At 45.2% G+C, this 14,678-nt stretch overlaps 1 pseudogene; it reads left to right on the top strand.

Annotated features, from left to right (window-relative positions):
• Positions 1-3,358: 3,358 nt before the first annotated feature.
• The window catches only part of LOC129504013 (transcriptional adapter 1-like), a 98,361-nt pseudogene continuing 87,041 nt past the window's right edge, over positions 3,359-14,678 (top strand).

Genomic DNA, 14,678 nt, shown 5'->3' with positions numbered 1-14,678 from the left:
ACAGAAGGTCCAACCTCAGCTAATAACCCCATAATTCCAATTGAATCCAGTTTGATATCAGAACCCTGAGCTCTCATCCAGGTAAATTCCCTCACCAGGATCAATGACATGGGCAATGTCCTCCTGGATTTGCTGCTCTCAGTTCCTGCTCTCACCTTGTCTTTAAGGCCCACCCCACTGCTGGGATTCCCCCCAGAATCTCTTTCAAGACAACCCTCCTTGGAGTTGGATACACACCCTGCATCCCACTGTTGGTGGAAGGGAGCACATTTCCATCTGGCCCCACCCCTCTCTGGGCAGGGTCCCTCCCAGCAGTGGTGGTCACTAGTGCTGGTCGCAGTATTTCTGGGTCCCTGCCTCTCAAGGACATGGTAAAATTCCATCTCTATGTCTACCTCCATGCCCCTCTTCAAAGGTGTGGTCACACAGTTTGCTTTGGACAATGATATGGGGACAACTGTGGGCTATGTCATTCCCAGGAGAAGGCTTTTGGGACCACAATTCTCTGAATCCTCCTTCCTCAGCTAAGGCAATAGCAGAAGCACACAGAAGCTGACGGAAGGTCACTCAGTGACTGTGTGAGCAGAAAGCTCCACCAGCCCTTGTGTGCAATAACACGGATGGAGAACAAGCACCATGATGCTAAGCCTATGAGCTTTGGGGATGTTTGTTACTGCAGCATGACCTGGTTGGTCCTGATTGATACACCAACCGAAGTTAGACTCCAGTTTGTGTCCTTTCAACCCTATCTCTCACTTGCTTGGGGGAGAATGAGGCACCTTCCTCTGCTCCTCTTTGGAGCATCTGCTTAGCACACAATGACCCTTGTGCCATTGAAGTCTTCAATTTCCTATATAGCCAGCTCACTGTCCCTTGGGGTGTTCTCAATAGGTGTTCTAAGGTATTACTTTAGGGAGATGCAGAAATTTGACCTCAGCTATAAACAGAACCAAAAAGAAGATGGACTCCATGGGTCACAGAAGCAACACCTTTAAATCCAACCTCAGATCTGATTCTCCTGCCCCAAGCTCTGCTCCCCAAATGAAATCCCACACAGCTCCTACAAGACTCCTGATCTCGCTCATAAATAAAATGTCTTCCTGTCACTTTTAGTCCAAAACAGGGTTGCTTCCACCATTAAGTGCCCCATCTCACATCACAGTTAGAGAACCCATGCTTGGATGAGGAGTACCTCTTCTCCCTCTGGGAGCTCAGTGGGTGGGGGCAGGATCCCCCTGCAGATGTCCTCTCTGTGCAGAAACTGTGAATGTCAGGGTCCCACCTTGCTAGAGTGATGTTCCCATGGGAGCCTCTGAGGTCCTTGCGGACCTGCCTCCAGGCATAGCTGATCCCAGTTCCCTAACCAGAAAGACCTGCTCTGGCTGACCACCTAGCTCCCCATTAGCCCAGCCCTCCTACCCCCAGGATCTTGTCCCACCTCTGCTGGCCTGCTGTCGCAGGCACAGGCACCTCTGGTCCTCAGGAAACACAATGTGCCATGTGACCTGCCTGCCATCCACCCCAAGTCAGCCTCCTTCCCACTTGGTGCCCCTGTCCCTCCTGCCCCCAGAAATTCATATCAGCTACCCAGAGGTCTTCCTAAAGCCCCTCCTGACTGCTGAGGAGATAGGGAGCACCCACCCCTTCCCTTCTAGCACTCTAGCAGTTCTCCCCAAAGAAATCCTCTCTCCTGGCACCTTCAAGCTCAGTCCCTTAATAAAATCAAGGGGGTGCTCATTCCTTCACCAAATATTTATTGAGCATTTGCTATGTGTCAGGCACTGTTCTGAGGCCAGAGGGAACAGAACAGAGAAGAATCTCTGCCTTCGTGGGGCTGTCCTTTAAGGAGAAGAGACAAAAGAAATACAATAGTGTAGCAGATGGCATGGTGATAGAACACTACTTGTGTAGGCGGAGGAAAAGACAGAGAGCAGGGTAGGGAGTGAGGGTACAGGGGTAAGGGTGCTGCAACTTTAAGTGTAGGGCTTGGGAGGGGAGGGCATTCAGGCAGAAGATGAGGCTCAAGCAAGGCCTTGAGGGAAAGGAGAGAGTGGAGCAAGGAGGGAAAGCATCCTGGGCAGGGGAATGGGGCAATATAAAGCCCTGGCATTTATTCAAAGAACAAGAAGGCCAATGTAGACAGGACAAACTGGGCAGAGGAAAGTGGTAAGTGATGACTTCAACCAGGTTAACGGGAGGCCACACTACACTGGGCCTCAGGGAGAGAGGGGAGAAGCCAGAGCAGAGGAACGGCATCTTAAGTCTTCTGTTTTGAAAGGATCACTGCGGCTGGTGTTAAGAGCAGACAGTTTGGGGGAGGAGAGGGTGTGGATGTGGAGGGCAAGTGGGGGTCAGCACAATAATCCAGGTGAACTTTGGGACCCAGAAGAGGAAATGAAAATAGTGCAAGGGATCACAGTCAGGACATATTCCAAGATCAAGCTAAATGGATTTTCAATATTTTTTTCTACTTCAATGTAAGTGATATGAAAGGGAAAGGGAGGAGGCCAGGACAACCCTGAGGCTTTTGTCCTGAGCAGGTGGCAGAATGAAGCTATGGTAACCTGAGCCAGGGCAGACAGCAGCCTTGCCAGTTAGAGACAGAAGTCAGAAGAGCCATTTTGGCCAACTTCGGGAGCCATTCATCCAGGAAGGGGCGGTGATGGGGGGAGGGGTGGGGGGGGGGCGGGGGAGATGACGTTCTTCCGGCTGAGGAGAAAAGCCCAGCTGCACATATACCTGGACTGCAGGGTACCTATGGGCAGAGGAAATAGGCCCAAGACTGAGCTGGGCCTCCAGTAGGGAGGCTGAGCAGGAGGGCCAAGGTCAGGAAGGGTGTCCCACTGAGTCCGTGAGCCCCCTCTGCCATGTAGGTGGCCCCCACTTTCACAGTAGATGGGATATCTACCATCCACATGTCCCTAGTATTTTGGAGTCTGAACCAAGAACTGCTGGGACAGTCCCATATTAATGTCTCATTACAGGATCACTTCCCACCTGTGGGGCTCTGCCCAAAGGCCCCAAAGCATCGCTTTTCACCCTGAGATTAATGGCTGGGGAAACAGAGGTCAGGTAACCTTAAATTTGGTCAAGACCTCATAGCAGAGCCAGAACTCTCCACTCCCAACCCCAGACCCATCTTTGGGGTGGCGGGGGGCTGAGGTTGCCACACCACATAGCTATGAGCATCCAAGGGCCCTGCAGCTTCCAGTATGCGTTTGCACTGAGGGCTCACCCAGAAGTGACTCCAAAGCCAGCCCTGGACTAGGCACTGCAGAGCTCCCCTCCTTCAGCAAGCGGGACATCATCAGCCTCAGGCCCCATGGCCACACCAGGCCCGGAGTGACCACATAGGAGCATGGCCACTTTCAATAACTCCTACTCGGTGGGATGGTGAGTTGTTGATGTGTCAACAAGTTCACATCAGGAATGGCAGAGGGGGTTACCAAATGACTCTGGGGTCCTCACTCCTCCTAAAATTCACAGAGTCCTGGTTGATAGCCTCATACCACTGGTGCCTCCTCCTCCCCTTTACTCTTTGGATCGGCCATCTGTCTATGTACCCAATACCTCCAAAGCACTTTGGAGGGAGCAGCTTCAATGGGTATTTACATGAACTGATAGTGCATCCTAAGAGCATGTCCATTCACCACCTCAGCATGAGGCAGGATACACAATGGGAGACACACTGCTTTATCCTCACAAGGACTTCACAAAGCAAAGACCACTGATTCATTTCACAGGTGAGCAGAGGAGGACCAGGGTGGGTGTGGCCAGGATGCACGATTCACAGCCTGCCCCAACCAAGGTAGAGACAGACCTACCAATCCCTACTTGGCTGGTTAGAATCTAGCAATTTCTGCTCAGATGAAAGATTCCTTACCAATTGGTAGGAAAACTGTGAGAAGATGGTAGCAAAGATGAAATGTAACAAAACATGAAAATGCAAGATCCCCTTTGTAAAGGACCCATATTTTTGCCTCCTCATATGCCCTTGCCCTTTGCAACACTCCTGATCCCACCACACCATGCAGGGATCTTACACTTCACGAACAGAGCTGGCATTCTAGGTCAAGAACATTCCTACATCCAATCATTGGTCTGGAGATGGGGCACTGCCTCTGTTGGTCCTGGCAGTACTACAATGGCTATGAACAAAGACCCCTTCAGGCAGGACATGAGAGAAGAGTCAAGTTGCTCAAGAAGCTACAGCCTGCCATCTGGGTATCTGACATGAAGCACTCAATAGTTAATCTAACATTGTAGAAGACAATGTGAAGAAATGGAGCTCATCACACTGCTAAGCCACTGGAGCAAGCCTCACCTGAAGCCTGCTCCTATCTGGAATTCTTATTCGAGTTAGTCAGCATCTCTCTATTGTTTCAACTGGTTTGAAAACACTTTTTCTGTTGCTTGTGATCATAAGCACCCTAACAAATATACTCTTACACATTTTTAAAGGATGGCAGGCTTGTATGGTCCAGCTCCACTGGCATAACTCCGGATAAAGGATGGAGGCATCAAGAGGAACTGACAGGAATTTTATAAGCTAATTGATTTTTACATAAGAACTGAAAAAGTCAACATTTGCAGGCACAACTCTCTTGACCCTAGAAAAAAATTGTGGAGTGTGCAAATTTGATTTGAACATTGGGTAAATATTCATTCAATTCAGGTTCTTGTCCTCTTGTCCTCAGGAAGGGTCAAGCAGATGTTCACTCAGCCCTTGACCCCCTCACACAATAATCCAATGCAATCTATCAACAAAACTCTGCCTTCTAGTTCAGACATTGGAGGGGACAAAGCAATGTCCCTTCTCAGGGACCCCCACTCACTAGGCTCCATCTACAGCCTCTGGTCATCTTCCTCCCACCAAAACACAACCGCTCAGGATGGGCAATCCCCATGCAAGGTTCCCAACACTGTCTATATGCTACTAAAGTGTATGTGCTGAGTTCTTCCCTTTCAAAAAGCCAGGCTCTTGCCATTAAAAACCTAGGCTTTCAAGACTATGTCTCTACTATGTGTTCTGGGGCATATTTTGGAAAAGCCAAATTTTGACACTTGGTATATTAGTCAGTGTTCTCCAGAAAAAGAGTCAATAGCATGGGTGGGGGTGGGGGGAGTGGATAAAGAGATTTATTATAAGGAACTGGTCCATTGGTGATTATGGAGACTGGTAAGTCCCAAGATCTGAAGTCAGCTAGAGAGCCAGAAGAGTTGATGGCACAGCTCTGGTCCCAATGCCAACAGGCTCAAGACCCAGAAAGAGCCAATATTTCAGTTTGAGACCAGAGGCAGAAAAGATCTGATGTCCCAGCTTTTTGTGTCAGGCAGAAAGCGTTTACCTTTTTGTATATTCAGGTCTTCAATTGACTGGACGAGGCCCACCCATCTTGAGGAGGGCAAGCTGCTTTAGTCTGTGGATTGAAATGGTAGCATCAACTCCCTCACAGACACTGGTACCCAAATGTCTGGGCACCCATGGCTGATACAAAATCCACCATCACTCTTGGTTCCAGGGTGTATCTGCTTCTGTGCACTGGAGGCAGGGTACAAGGAAAGCAGCCACTTCTGGGAGAAAGACAAAGAGTTTGTGCACATCTCTAGCATTACAGTGCTGTGCTGATTTCCACCTGTGGGCTTTTACTAGCAGGCTTCCCCCAGACATAAATCCCCTCCTTCCTCCCTGTGGCTCCCTCTACTCCTAGTGATGCTGAAGGTCCAGCAAAATGTGTGTCCCTTCTGTCTGAATCCCCCTCCCCAGAAAAGGGGGCAGGCGGGCTGATGCAGCATTGTCTTTACCCAAAACTGTGGGTTAACTGAAGCCCGTGAGCCAGCATCCAATTGCATCCTGATGGAAGAGGAAAGGGGTGCAACACAGAGACGAAAAGCTGTATGCCAGGCTGGGGGTGGGAGGGCAGGAGAGAAGAGCCCAAGAGTAGGCCTGGCATCCACTCAGGCCTTCCTCACTCCACAGCACACACCCCTTGGGATAAGATGCATTGAAGACAACTTTGCCTCCTTCACCATCTGGTCAACACCAACTAGCTGAGGCATGGAGACACCATTTCTCAGCTGCATCAGCATGTGACCCAAGCCTGGCCACACCAGCACTGCCAAAGAAGACAAAAGAAGTCTGTTTGCAGGAAGGGCCAGGGTAATGGTTAGCTCTACTGCTGATAGCACCCTTCTCTGCAAAACACATAATGCACCATAAGCACTGCTCAGAAGCAGATAAAAATAGTTTTGGATCAAAGAGGTAGTTTCCTTATTTTGTCTCCAGGGACAGATCAGAGGGCTGGACTGCATGTGGGCAAATCAGTTTTTGCTCTTGGCAGGAGTTCCAATGCTTTCCCCCCACAAGCATAGAAAACTTTGCCAATGTTGGTATCTGAAGCTGACACAATAGGCTGGAGCTGCGTTTTATCTTTTGTTGACCCACTCTGAGCCTTCAAAGTCTCTGCTATTGTTCTGTAGACAGACAGGCTAAGCTCAGACATCTACAGCAATAGCAGAGAAGCCCATTGGGCCAGTCGGCCCCAGGCGGCTGGGTAATGACAATAATGACGGCCACTGCAGACATCTGCCTGCAACTCTGCATCCCCGTTCAGCAGGGCGGAACCTGAAGCTCCAAGAGGCCACATCATTTCGTCAAGAACCAGTACTTGACACAAAGTCCAGCTACACCCAAAACCTAAGGTCTTTCAGGACTGCAGATGTGGAATCAAAAAGGCTGGGCTTGACTCCTCAGTAAAACCAAGCTCTTAATCCCTCTGAGTCTTAGTTCTTTCATCTGTAAAATGGAAGTGCAAACTGCCAGAGCTGTTGGTGACTCAAAGGAAATCATGCAAAATGGCTTTGCAATCTGCAAATCAATGTATAGATACTGGTTGTCATGTTGCCTTTCTTATAATTGAGCACTTCACACACACAGGGCACTGCTGCTCCTCAGGCTTCTTACTAAGGAATTGAGGGGCAGGAAGGCCAAGGCCTTGTTCACACACCAGGAGGAGGTGAAGCCACCACTGGAACCCCACAGCTCGCTCCGGAGTGAGCACAATATGACCTAAACACGGAGATGGTTATCTCAGATTATTTCCCCGATGCTGAGACTGTCAGAGGTGACAGTCCCTTTGTAAGAGGTCTTGCTCTCCTTCAAATCCTCTGGAAGGGGGATCCCTGGGTGGCGCTGCAGTTTGGCGCCTCCCTTTGGCCCAGGGCGCGATCCTGGAGACCCGGGATCGAATCCCACGTCGGGCTCCCGGTGCATGGAGCCTGTTTCTCCCATGGAGCCTGTTTCTCCCTCTGCCTGTGTCTCTGCCTCATTCTCTCTATCTGTGTGACTATCATAAAAAAAAAAAATCCTCTGGAAGGTCTATTCTCTAGTACAATTCTCAGTCTAGGGAAAAGAAGATCTGATAAAGAAGTCACACCAAGTTGTCGCTGCTGATAACGGCTACGCATGTAACCCACACCAGGTGTTCGCATCCAAATCGAAGCCTGGAGGGGCATGTTTACTTCAAAGAGCTTGATGGACAAGACTGACTGGCAGACAGAGGGTCAGTGCCCATCAACCCCCCTCCGTGGCGCCGTCCCCTTCACACTGCAAGTAAGGGCCTGGAGGAGGGTTGCCTCTCAGCCCAGGCTGCCAGTCCAGGGGTTGGCTGGGTTACCTGGGCACTCACCTGGGCTCACTTCAGAGTGAGTCCAGGCCTTGCACACATCTGGGAATGTGGGCGGGGCCTGAATGGGCAGGTCCCCCTTAGAGGCAGAGCTCCCACAGGGCCACCTCCTAGCCCCACTCAGCTCTGGTCTAGTGCCTGGGAGAGAACCCCGTTCCTTCCTGTAAATTGGCACTGCTGCCTGCCTCCTGACTGAAGTGGAGGTTAGGTAAATGCATGTACGTGAATAATGGCTGCAGAACAAACAATCCCAGGTGTTCATTGCTCCCATCGTCCCCCCCCCCCCCGCACAATCAGTGAGCTCCCTCTGGGAGCACCCATCCATCCTGCTTCCTACAGGTTTTGGTGCTCACAGTGCCGTCCCTGCCATGCTCAGTGGGTGCTAGACTTCGGCCCAGGAATAGCACCAGAGGGCCTGCCTGATTGGGCTGGAACAGGGTGGGCTGTCCAGAGGCTTACACCCCCAGCCGGCAAGGCCACAGACCAGGACCAGCTGAACCCAACTGAGCAGACTCCCCTTGCGGGATTTAACCAGAGACCCAGAGAATGTGCCTTTTGGCAGGGGAGGAGCTGGAGCACTGATTAGCCATCCTGAACCATCTTCTGGACCGTTCTGAGGACAGCCATGTGTGAATAGGAAACGGAAGGAGAGAAAAAGGAGCAAGCAGAGCAGCAGAGAGGAGCAGAGACACTCTTAGCTTGGGTACCACAGCCCAATACCACAGACTGGGCGGCTTAAGCATCCATTATACAGTTCTGGAGGCCGATGCCCAAGTTGTGGGCTTTCAGCAAGAGCTCTCTTCCTGATGTGTAGACTTTTCCCAATCTGTTGTCCCCCTCTCCTTGTCTTCACATTTTAGGGGGCTGGGATGAGTGTGAAGGGAGAGAGAGAGAGAGAGAGAGAGAGAGAGAACAAACAAGCTTTCTAGTGAGGAACACTCAGTGCTGAGTCCATCCTTTCCAGATTAAATGTTTGGGTCCTCCCAAAACTCAGATGTTGAAACCCCAATGTGACTATTTTGGAATAGGATTTTGACAGAAGTAATTAGGGTTCAAAGGAGACACACTGGTAGGGCCCTCATGATGAGATTAGTGCCCTGATAAGAAGACACCAGAGACCTTGCACCTGTTCCTCTGCACCTCTGTCCCCCACCCACGCCTGACTCACCTCCCCCCCTCCTTTCCCCTTGCCCAGTTTTATCTAGTTGGGAGGAGATGAAAATCCAGTTCTGCAAGCTTGCTTATCTTTGGAGAATCTTCTCTCTGAATCTCCACTTCTACCTCTTTCTTCCCTTTCCACATGAAACAAGGGAAGGAAAACCACTTTAGGATCCTTCCAAGACAGAGGGTAGCAGGACCCAGATGAGGTCCCCAAGGAGTAGCTGAGATAAGGGAGAGAAAGATGAGGCCAGGTCAGAGCCCAGCACACTAACACCCCAGAGTGTGCAGAGCAGGAGGACAGCTGAGAAGGGGCAGCCAAAGAGAGGGAAGGAGAACCAGCAGGTGCCCAGAAGCCAAGAGAAGAAAGCATTCCAAGAACAGGGGAGGAGCCAAACTGCCAAACATAGAGAAGTAGAGAGAGGCACAGAGAAGTTCAGTGGCCAACTTGGAGGTCATTGGTGGCCATGACTGGTTTGGTTTCGAAAAAGTGGTGAGAAGAACGACAACTTCACTGGGATGGTGCCTGTCGGGGATGTATGAAAGAAGAAACACTGGGGAAGTCATGGAAAATGAGACTTCAGGAAGGCTGGGTGGCCTCTTAAGGTCACATGTGCCGAGTAGAAGGACCTGTAGCCTTGTCCTGGAGGAGACAATGGCAGAGGTGGCCATTCCAAGTTGGCTGGGTCTACGGTACAATCCTTCTTGTTTACACATCATGTCTCATCAAATATCTGGAAGTCACAAATACTAATCAGGTCTGTCTTATTAGTTTGTTTTTGTGAAAATACCTTTATTGGGGTTTTTCCCTGATTACAAAAACAAGAGACAAAGAAAAAAAATGCAAACATGCTTGCAAAAAAAAAAATCAACTGATTTAGAAAAAGCATAAACTCGTTCTCAATCCCTCCTTCTAAAATTAACTACTGCTTGGTGTAGGTCCTTGTAGACTGTTTTTTCTACAACTTTATTTTTCTAACATAAATGAAATATTCTGGACTTCTTTATCATATGGAATCATGTAATATGTGGTCAGTTGTGACTGGCTTTTTTGCTAAGCATATTTTCAGGTTCACTCATGTATCAATACTTAACCTCTTATTATGACAGAAAAATATTCCTTTGTGTAATAGGCTACATTTTCTTTATCAGTTGATGGACAAATGAGTTGTTTCTATCTTTTGGCCATTATGAATAATGTAACTATAAACATTCATGTGCATGGTTTTGTATGATAACATGTTATCATTTCTCTTAGATACATAGCTAGGAGTGGAATTGCTGGGTCATATGGCAACTATGTTTAATCATCTGAAGAACTGCCAGATTTTGTTCCGAAGTGACCGCACCATTTTATACCAACAGTGTACGCAGGTTCCTATTTCTCCACATCCTTGTCAGTATTTATTATCTGGCCTTTTATTCTGGCCATCCCAGTGCATGTGAAGTGGCATCTCATTGTGGCTTTGATTTGCATTTCCCTGATGGCTAATGCTGTTAAGCATCTTTTTGTGTGCTCATTGGTCATTTGTATATCTTCCTTGGAGAGCTGTCTGTTCAGATCCTTTGCCCAGTTTTTACTTGGATTATTTGTCATTGTATTATTGAGTTGTAAGAGTTCTTCATGTACTCTAGATACAAATCTCTTATCAGATGTATGACTTGCAAATATATTCTCCCATTCTGAAAGTCTTTTCACTTTCTTGATGGTGACTTTAAAGCACAAAAGTATTTAGATTTTGTGAAATCTAACTTATGTGGGTTTTTTTTCTTCTGTTGATCATGCTTTTACTAGCATAGCTAAGAACCCTTTGTCAAGTCCTGAAGTGAAAGAGTCATGAAGATTTATCTGTATATTTTATTCTAACAGTTTTATGGCTTTAGCTCTTACATTTATATCTATGATCCATTTTGAGTTATAAAAATGGATTTTTGAGTTTTTACGCAAAGTCCGTGGTAAGGGTCCACTTGGTTTTTTGCATGTGCTATTTGTTTTAGCACCATTTGTTGAACACACAAGTTTCCCCCCATTGAATGGCCTTGGCACCCTGTCAAAAATCAGTTGGCCATAGATGGATAGGTTTATTTCTGGACTCTCAATTCTGTTTGATTGATCTGTGTGTCTATCCTTCTGCCAGTACCACACTGTCTTCATTACCATTGCTCTGTAGTTAAGTTTTGAAGGTGGGAAGTGTAAGTCCTTGTATTCTGTTGTTCTTTCTCAAAAATTGTTTTAGCTATTTGGTACTCCTTGTAATTACATGTGAATTTTAGAATCAGCTTGTCCATTTCAACAAAGAAAACAGCCAGTATTCTGACAGGAATTGCGTTGAACAATGGAAAAGTATTGGCATCTTAACGGTACTGTCTTCTGATCCATAAACATGAGAAGTTTTTCTGTTTATTTAGATCTTCTTTCTCTCAGTGTTTTAGTTTTAAGAGTATAAGTTTTGCGCTTATTTTATTAAATTTAATTCAAAATATTTTATTCTTTTTGATGCTATGGTAAATGAAGTTGATGTCATAATTTCATTTTTGGAACGTTTGTTGCAATTGTATAGAAATACAATTGATCTTTTATTTTGACCTTGTGTTCTAAACCTTGTTAAACTCATTTATTATTTCTTGTAAAAGTTTATATGTTGGACATCCTAATTTTTTAGAACTCTTTTCAAACCTGGATGCTTTTTTTTTTTCCGTGTCCAGTTACCCTGGATAGAACCTCCAGCATAGCATTGAATAGAAGTGGCAAAAGCAGAGACTTCTTTATCTTATCTGTGATCTTAGGGAGAAAGCATCCAATCCTTAACCATTAAATATGATATTAGGTATGGTGTTTTTAAAAATACTCCATTTCAGGTTGAAGAAATTCCATTTTATTCCTAGTTTACTGAGTCTTTTTATGATGAAAGAGTGTTAGATTTTGTCAGATGCTTTCTCTATATCTATTGAAGTGATCATGCTGTTTTTATTTTTTATTCTATTGGTATGGCCTATTGCAGTAATTGATTTTCACATGCTGAACCAACCCTTCCTTCCTGGGATAAATCCCCCTTGACCAAGGTGTATATTCTTCTACATGTTGTTGGATTCAGTTTGCTAGCATTCTGTTGAGGATATTGGCATCCATGTTTGTAAGAGATATTGATCTTTAGTTTTCTTATGACGTCGCTGTCTGGTTTTGGTATCAGGGTAATAGTGCCTTCCAAATGAGTTCACACTTGTTTCCTTCTTTTCTACTTTCTGGAAAAGTTTGTGAAGGTTTGGTATTGATTTTTTCAGTGTCTGGTAGAATTCCCCAGTGAGGTCACCTGGACTTTAGCTTTTCTCTGTTGGTAATGTTGTGAACTTGCACTCTTTCATTTCTGATTCTAGTAATTGTCTTCTCTCTTTTCTCCTTGGTTAAGCCAGCTAAAGAATTGTCACTTTTGTTTGTTCAAAGAACCAGCTTTCAGTTTATTCAAATTTCTCTGTTGTTTTTCTATTCTCTATTTCTTAATCTCCATTTTAATCTTTGTTATTTATTTCCTTCTGTTTACTTTGTGTTAGATTACTCTTCTTTTTTCAGGGTCTTAATGTGGAAGATTAGGTTATTGATTTAAAGTCTTTCTTCTTTTTTAACATAGGCATTTACAGCTATAAATTTTCCTCTAAGCACCACTCTTGCTGCAGCTCATAAATTTTGATATGTTGTATCTTCATTTTCATTCATCTCTAGGTATTTTCTAGTTACCCTTTTGATTGCCTCTTTGATCCACTGGTTTTTTAGAACTGTGTTGTTTCTTTCTCAAGTTTCTTTTTTTCCTGATATTGATTGCTAATTTCATCCTATTATAATTAGAGACCATACTTTATATTTTTTTCTCTCCTTTTAAATATATTGAAGTTTCTTTATGGCCTATTGCCTATCCTAGAGACTAGAGAGGTTTCATGTGTACTTGAGAAGAATATATATTCTATTGTTGGGTGGAGTGTTTGATAGAGGTCTGTTAGGTCTACTTGGTTTGCAGTGCTGTTCAAGTCTTCTGCACCCTTGTAAATCTTGTGTCTTGTTCAACCCACTATTAAAAGTGTCCAACTGTTATTATTGAATTTCTCTTTTCATTTCTGTCACTTTTTGCCACCTACATTTTGTTTCTCTTTTGTTAGATTCATGTGTTTATAATTTTATACCATCCTAATGAATTATCCCTTTTATCACCATAAAATGTCCCTTTCTGTCTCTAGTAAATTTTTTGTTGTTGTACAGTCTATTTTGTCTGATATCAGTATAGCCATTCCAGTTTTCTTATGGTCAGTGTTTGCATAATATATCTCTTTCTATCCTTTTACTTTCAGTCTATTTGCATCCTTAAATCTAAAATGTGTCTCCTGTAGATAGCATATGATTGATCATGGTTTTTATCCATCTAAAAATCTCTGCATTTTGATTGGGTTGTTTGATACACTGACATTTAATGTTATTATTGATATACCTGGATTGACATCTACTATTTTACTTTTTGTTTTCTATATGTCTCATGTATTTTTTGTTCCTCTGTTCTTCTTTTACTGCTTTCTTTTGTATTAAAGAGCATCTTCTGATGTAACATTTAACTTCTTTGGTTTTCTTTTTTTTTTCACTTTTTCTCTTTTAGTAGGGTTTAGTAGGGTTTACTATGTGTATTTTAAGTTATCAAAATTTTAAGTTTGATTCATACATAGAACTGATACACCTATGTAGCTCTATTCTCTTTCCCTCTTTCTCTGGCATTATTGTCATATATATTACATCAATTAATGTTATAGTCCCAACAATACATTGTTATAATTATTAGTTTACTATCTGCAGTCATTTCCTTAGCCCAGTGTGGCTTTCCTTCCACCCACTTCCTTTGTGCTGTTCTTGGCAATCTATATTTTTCTATACGTTACACACTCTACATTATAAACATATTATTTTATACAATTGCTTTTTAAATCAGTTAAGAAAGGAAAAGAGAAAAACATGCATTTATACTGTCTTTTAGAGTTATGCAATTGCCATTTTTTTTCTTTCTCATGCTTATCTGTCTCTTATCTCTTTCCTTTCCTCTTGCTCTGACTTTTCTCCTTTGGTCCCTTATCAAACGTCTTCAGACCTTGTGACATTCAAGACTAAGAGTATTTGAGTGCTTTAACCCCCAAGTGTGGCAACTGCCCTGTTGGGGGAGCCCTTCAAAAGCAAGAGGACACCTGGGTGGCTCAGCCATCTAGCTCCTGCCTTCAGCCCAGGGCACCATTCTGGAGTCCTGGGATCAAGTTCCACATTGGGCCCCCTGCATGGAGCCTGCTTCTCCCTCTGACTGTGTCACTGTCTCTCTCTCTCTCTCTCTCTCTCTCTCTCTCTCTCTGTCTCTCATGAATAAATAAATGAAATCTTAAAAAAAAAAAAAAAAAAGAGCAAGAGGAACAGCAAAGGCCCTGGTGAGCTCTATGTCTTTGGGGCCTGCCTGAAGGTAATCACAGAAAAAGTGCATCATAGTTGAGCCCACATGTATTCTAGGACATGATGAAGCATGCCACATTTAAGATGATTATGATCAGGATAGCCTGGCCATGGGCACTGAGGGGGCACTTGGCGGGATGAGCACTGGATGTTATGCTAGATGTTGGCAAATTGAACTCCAATAAAAAAAAGAAAAAGAAAAAAGGATCAAGTTGGGAGGGGCCTCTGCGAGGAGCCAGCTAAGTCCTGGCAGCGAAAGCCTCCGGGACAGGAAAGCCCAGTCCCGGAGAGGCAGGAATTTTAAAAATCCGCACCAGATTCTTCCCGGATGGAAAGGCACTTAACAGGGAACTTGGGCAGGATCCCAG

The sequence above is a fragment of the Nyctereutes procyonoides genome, unplaced genomic scaffold (assembly GCF_905146905.1).
Source record: "Nyctereutes procyonoides isolate TBG_1078 unplaced genomic scaffold, NYPRO_anot_genome, whole genome shotgun sequence".
NCBI classification, from domain to species: domain Eukaryota; kingdom Metazoa; phylum Chordata; class Mammalia; order Carnivora; family Canidae; genus Nyctereutes; species Nyctereutes procyonoides.
The sequence above is the reverse complement of the archived record's forward strand: the minus strand, read 5'-3'. Positions and strand labels throughout refer to the sequence as shown.